The sequence below is a fragment of the Lynx canadensis genome, chromosome D4, assembly GCF_007474595.2.
Source record: "Lynx canadensis isolate LIC74 chromosome D4, mLynCan4.pri.v2, whole genome shotgun sequence".
In the NCBI taxonomy this organism is placed as follows: domain Eukaryota; kingdom Metazoa; phylum Chordata; class Mammalia; order Carnivora; family Felidae; genus Lynx; species Lynx canadensis.
Genome location: NC_044315.2, coordinates 81,735,684 through 81,741,843, shown reverse-complemented (window position 1 = coordinate 81,741,843; position 6,160 = coordinate 81,735,684). Strand labels below are relative to the sequence as shown.

The window sequence follows — 6,160 nt, the reverse complement described above, 5'->3', positions numbered from 1 at the left end:
TTTTTCACATTTTGGGTTTTGTTGATTGTTTCCAGATAGTTTTTTAAATTTTTTCCTTTAATAGACTTAATTGTTTTAGGGCAGTTACAGGTTCACAGCAAAATTGATCACATAGTCCAGAAGTTCCACATACTTGTAAGCCCTCGTACATGCACAGACCTCCAAATTGTCAACATCCCCAGCAGGGTGCTACAGTTGTCATAGCTGATGAACTATAATGACGCATCGTCATCACTCATCCACAGTTTACATTGGGGCTCACTCTTGCTGTTGTACATTCTACGGGTTTTGACAAATGTATATTGACACCATGATAGTATCATAGAGAGTAGTTTCACTGGTCCTAAGTCCTTGGTGTTCCAGCTGTTCATGTCCTCCCTCCCTCTGCACCCTGCAAGCACCAATGTTTTTACTGTCTCCATAGTTTTACCTTTTCAGAATGTTATAATGGAATCAGATGGCTTGTAGCCTTTTCAGACTGGCTTCTTTCATTTAGTAATATGTATTTAAGTTTCCTCCTGTGTTTTCCAGACTTGATGGCTCATCTCTTTTTTGCACTTAATAATATTTGATTGTTTTGATGTACCACTGTTTCTTTAGCCACACACCCATTGAAGATATATATTTAAAAATAGAGATAATTTTATTATTACATGGGGAATGCAAAAATCTTATTCTTCCACGTGATGCAGTCTTCTGTTTTGTGGTGTTACTTCAGTTCTCAAGCCCCGCTTCTATCTCGGGTTCCCATTTTTTTTTGTTTTTTTTTTTGTTTTTTTGTTTTTTGTTTTTAAACAATTTTTTTTTTTCAACGTTTATTTATTTTGGGACAGAGAGAGACAGAGCATGAACGGGGGAGGGGCAGAGAGAGAGGGAGACACAGAATCGGAAGCAGGCTCCAGGCTCTGAGCATCAGCCAGAGCCCGCCGCGGGGCTCGAACTCACGGACCGCGAGATCGTGACTGGCTGAGTCGGACGCTTACGACTGCGCCACCAGGTGCCCCGGTTCCCAGTTTTATAGTGGCCTCATGAGGGCCCTGTGTATGGGCACTGTGTTCCACTTCACAAGCGAGGCAGAGTAGTCCTCTGACTTGCCAAAGTCACTGTTAGGGTGGGGCTGGCATGGGAGCCCGTTCTTATGGTTCCTTACTTGGTTTCCTCTGATATAGTAGCAGAATACCGCCTCCCTGATCAAGGGGCAGGTGTTTGGTGGCTGAGGGCAGGGCTTGGTGGTGGTTGGATGGATTCCATGAAGGGAACTAAAAACCCCTAAGCATGCCGGTGGGAATCTGAGAGCTGACCATGGTAAAGTGGTTTGGGGACCGGGTCTTCAGTTTCTTTATGCCTGTGTATAGCTGGCTGACTTCATCTTTGTCTTTGAACCTCCTCATTTCCAAAAACCCTGGTCATTTCTGCTTTGTGCAGCAAGCCCAGGGTTACCTATGATGCAGATCAGTAGGACTCTGGCTCGGATGAAACGAGTTTCTGGGGACGCCCCTAAGAATGACTTCATGATATGTGTCTGGAATTCCTGACACAATCCAGAAACAATGGCTCTGAGAACACTTCTCCTGTGCAGGGAATGCCAGTGGCTCTGGACAAGCTCAGTGCTGTTTGTATTTATAGTTATACACCAGGTTCCACCCTAAGTAGCTCATTTGCTTCCTCCATGTGCAAGTTCTGCTGATGGGACATCTCCTGGAGAAGGCTTGTCTGGAAGGAGATTCTTCTGCTGTGGGGGGAAATACATCCATATCCTCATCTCTTGAACCTTCTACTCTTGGATTATATGACTCCTCGTTTTCAGTCTTCTTTGCTAATATCTTCTCTTCAGACTCTTCAACGTCAGAAATACTCAGCACTCTTCTCCAGTCCTCCTTAGCCTTCATGTTTCACATCCCTCGTAGTTTATGTCATTCACTCTGATACACAGATAAACTATGTCCAAGGAACTCAATTTTCCTTAGCTCAGTATTGAGCAAAATCTTCAACATTTACATATATGTAATGAGATTCCAGTAGAAGACCCACAACATTTCCTGTCACAGTTTGCTCATTAAACGACATGCCTCTACTATTATTCTAGTATCACATTCAACCAGCCTCACAATATGTGGGAGGAGGAACTGTCAAGGGGTTTCCCGTCTAATCCAAGAACCATGTAGAAGCTTTCCCCCTGACTTGGCAAGGTATTGATAAGGCCCATATAGACCTTTCATCTGCCTGTATGTACTTTCAGAAAAGATTTATTTTATTCTTACCAATATTTATTAGCTAATTTCCAAGTTCACCCTAGGCTCCTTTGTTTGGATAGCAAAAATATGATTAAAGTCCTTTGATAGCATCTGTTCACATCAGCTCACTCCTTCTAAAGTGTGGCAGGATATCTTGTCGAAACTGCCTTCTTTTCTGACAGAGACAGCACTCTAGCTGTGTCTGAGAAGATTAGGACTAACCTGGGGGCCAGATTGGTAACTATCCTTAATGTATTATATCATGACCACTTGTCATCTACTTTATAGAACACCTGTAGGATTATACATAAAAGATCTTGATTTCTTAGTGACCACGTGCTGTTGAGAAAAAGGAGTGTGGGACTGATGGCAGAGTGGAATCAGAAAAATAATATGTTCAGTTGCCTGGGACCCAGTGACTTAATTTCATTTAGAAATTACCTGAAGATGTATTTAATGAATTTATTTATTCCATATATGCCAGGCATTCCTCACATTCTCAAGTGGCTGTGCTTAGTTAAAACTATGGCACAAAAATAGAGAAAGTAGAAAGCATACAGAAATCCTAGGCCAGCATCCCCAAAACTGAGTGACTAGTGGGATATAGTGATGAAAACCAGGTATGTCTGTATAAGATGAAGGCAATTGCAACCTGAGTTTATTTCCTGGATTTCTAGTTGCTTTCTGATCACTTGAAGAGGAAGCAATAACAGCAATGGCAGGGACCTTAATGTTGGGCTCTCGGTGGCCCTGTGTTCCATAAGGCCATCATACACCTCTTGTTATATTTCTAAGGCTAAGGTCTGATATTCAACTTAAACTCCAGCCATCAACAAGCTTATGATTAGTAAAGACCGCTGGTTGTTAAAACTTGGTGAAATAATTGAGGCTAAAGGACTCCAGAGACAGTATTCAATTTTATGTTATTTTTGTTATTGAAATTGATAATCAGGAACATTGATTAAGCAACACATTCATACGTTTGTATTTGTGTGTTATTAGAGTTGTGTAGTAGTCATTAAATCTGTTCATCAGATAATATTGGGTCTCCGTTTGACAGATTCACTGTTGAATTGTGCCTCCTGGCTCCCTTGTGTTTGGGAGGGTCTTGAGATTAGTTGTTGACAGTGAGTTGTAGGCACAAGTGGTGTGAGTCACTTCCAGACCAGAGTTTTTCGATGCCGGTGGAAAATCTTCAAGAGTTTTCCTCAGCTTCTCATAGAGTGGATGATGAATGTTTACATGGCATCTGCTCTATCAGCTTTGGCCACTGAACATTTAAAACGAGCAGCACCCTACTAGTTCTCAATGGTGAACATGCAGTGTGATTACAAACTAATCCTTTGGTTTCAAGGTCCAACGATTTGAGATTGTTTCCTCAGTGCAGTCTCGCTTATCCTGACTAATACACACATTGCTTTCTTCCAGAGTATAAAGGGCATTTCTGTGAGGATCATGGACATGTGGACAAAGGCAGAGTAAGAGGGAAAGGAAAAGGAGTCAAGTGCTGAGAATTCACTGTGAGGACTCCGTGGTTTTGGTGGGGGCACTAAATCTGCTTTGTAGATTCTTCCATCTTTCCAGCCTTATTCTTTCTGTTCTCAAATTGAACAAGCGGCATTGGAGTTTCTGCTGTCCCTCAGACACATTCCAGTGTTTATTGCCTCTTCCTCTTTGTATGGTTCCCACTATTTGAAATGCTCCTCTGTCCATTTCCTACTCTATTGAACTTGCTCTGTCCAAATCAATACATCTTAAGTGTGATCTTAGGTCATTATCCCAAGAAGTCTTTCCCAATTCCCTACTAAATTCATGTAATTATTTATCCTCAAAATGAATAGACTTTTTAATTTCTTGAATACTAGCCAAAGTAAAGCCCATAGAGGAGGGATTTGGAGATGCTTTATTGCCCTTCAAGATAGCTTTAATTTTATAGGGGGCAAAAAATGGTTTTCCTGAAATGTGGATTCCTTGCAGCACTTGCCCTGGGATTACACATATATTTGGTCAATGTTATTGATAGAAACTAAGTGTTCTAGCTTTAAGGCCAGGGCTCTTACTGCTTTTCAACACTACCTTTCTATGACCTTTTTGAGTGTCATGTGAAAAATGGGTAGTAAAGAAAGATGATGTGACCATTTCTTGGGTCATCTCCCATTTAAACTGTTCCATCTATTTTTTCATTTTATGAGTGTATTCTGTCCCTTAATTTCCTCAAACCCCTCTTCATATCTTTGTTCCTCAGGCTGTAGATGAAGGGGTTCAGCATGGGTGTCACTACTGTGTACATGACTGTGGCACCCGGTCCTTCACCACTGAGTACATGGACAGGGGCCTGAAAATACATAGATGACACTCCCATAGAACAAGGCCACTACAGTGAGGTGGGAGCTACAGGTAGAGAAGGCCTTCCACTTGCCAGCTGCAGAGGGAATTCTGAGCACGGTGACGATGATTCGCAGGTAGTGAGAAGAGAATGCACAGAAAGAGGGGTCGCAATGACAGCCAGGGTCTCGGTCATGACCACAATCTGGCTGGAGGACGTGTCAGAGCAGGATAGCTTTAGCACAGGCTGGGTGTCACAAAAAAAGTGCTTAATGACATGGGAGGCACAGAAGGACAGGTGGGACATGAGTAGCACACGGAGCAGGGAGTGCAGGTGGGAGATGGTGCAAGAACCCAGCAGCATGAGGAGGCAGCGCCGTGGGTTCATAACCCTATTGTAATGGAAGGGGTGGCAGATGGCTACCAGCCGGTCTATGGCCATGGAGGCCAGCAGGTAACTATCAGTGTTCGCAAAGGCTATGAAGAAGTACATCTGGACCAGGCATCCCACGAAGGAGATAGCCTTTGTCTCTGATAGTAAATTCACCAGCATCTTGGGTACAGTGACAGTTGTGAAGCAGATATCCATGAATGATAGGTTGCTGAGGAAAAAAGTACATAGGGGTATGGAGCCGGGGGTCTGAGTGGATGGCCAGGATGATGAGTACATTGCCTACCACGGTGACCAGGTACATGATGAAGAAGATGGCAAAGAGAGGTTTCTGTAGCTGAGGGTTGGAAGAGAGGCCAGGAGGATAAAGCCTGAGTCACTGCTGTAGTTCTTGGTCTCCATGTCTGTGCCTTCCTGGACAGGGTGTGGAGAAGCAGTTGGAGAGATGTGAAGGGCAATTTCATCAAGTCAGCTTCTTCCCTAATCTCCAGCATGTAAAAAAGCTCACTGGTATTTGTTTTGATTGTAAAGAATATTTACCTTCAAGACCTTCCAGAAAAAATGGAATAAAATCCAGTAGGAGAAAAATAAGAAAATTTCAAGCTGCTTTCTAAATGAGAAACTAAAGTTTCACTTGTGTTTTTAGGATATTTGTTTGTTTTGAAATTCTATTAGCCAAATTTCTCTGAGTTTTCTTAATTATCTTTCAAAAGATTCTTCTTGAGTTCGTCAAGAAACAACCTTGATTTTTTTTTCCTTTTTCACCTAGGGGATGGCTTTATATGTATTAATTATTCTGACTAAAACATTATGAAACCCTTATTCTAAAATTTAAATTTTACCAGAGTAGAAACTTTGAATATAAGAGTCTCATTCCCACCAATTATGGGAAAGACAAAGCAAGGATGGTGTCTGTTACCATTGGTAAGGTATATTTTCAGATGGCAGTGTAATCCAGTGAAAAAGCAAAGTTAATGAAATAGGCACAGATATTTAAAATATGAATATGTAATTATTTTTAACTGACTTGACTGACACTCTAGAAATCTCCTAGGGACTCATATTAGAACTTTTAAACCTGTGAAGATTTACCAAAGTAGTCAGATACAAGATACATATACAAATATTAATATTTATCCTGTAGTAGAAAAATATAATGCAGTGACAAATTTCAATTGGCAGTGGCAAGAAAGTATAACTATCCGGTGCC

At 41.6% G+C, this 6,160-nt stretch overlaps 1 pseudogene; it reads right to left on the bottom strand.

Moving 5' to 3' along the window:
* Positions 1–4,419: 4,419 nt before the first annotated feature.
* LOC115499819 lies at positions 4,420–5,444 on the bottom strand (annotated as a pseudogene).
* Between the last annotated feature and the right edge of the window lie 716 nt (positions 5,445–6,160).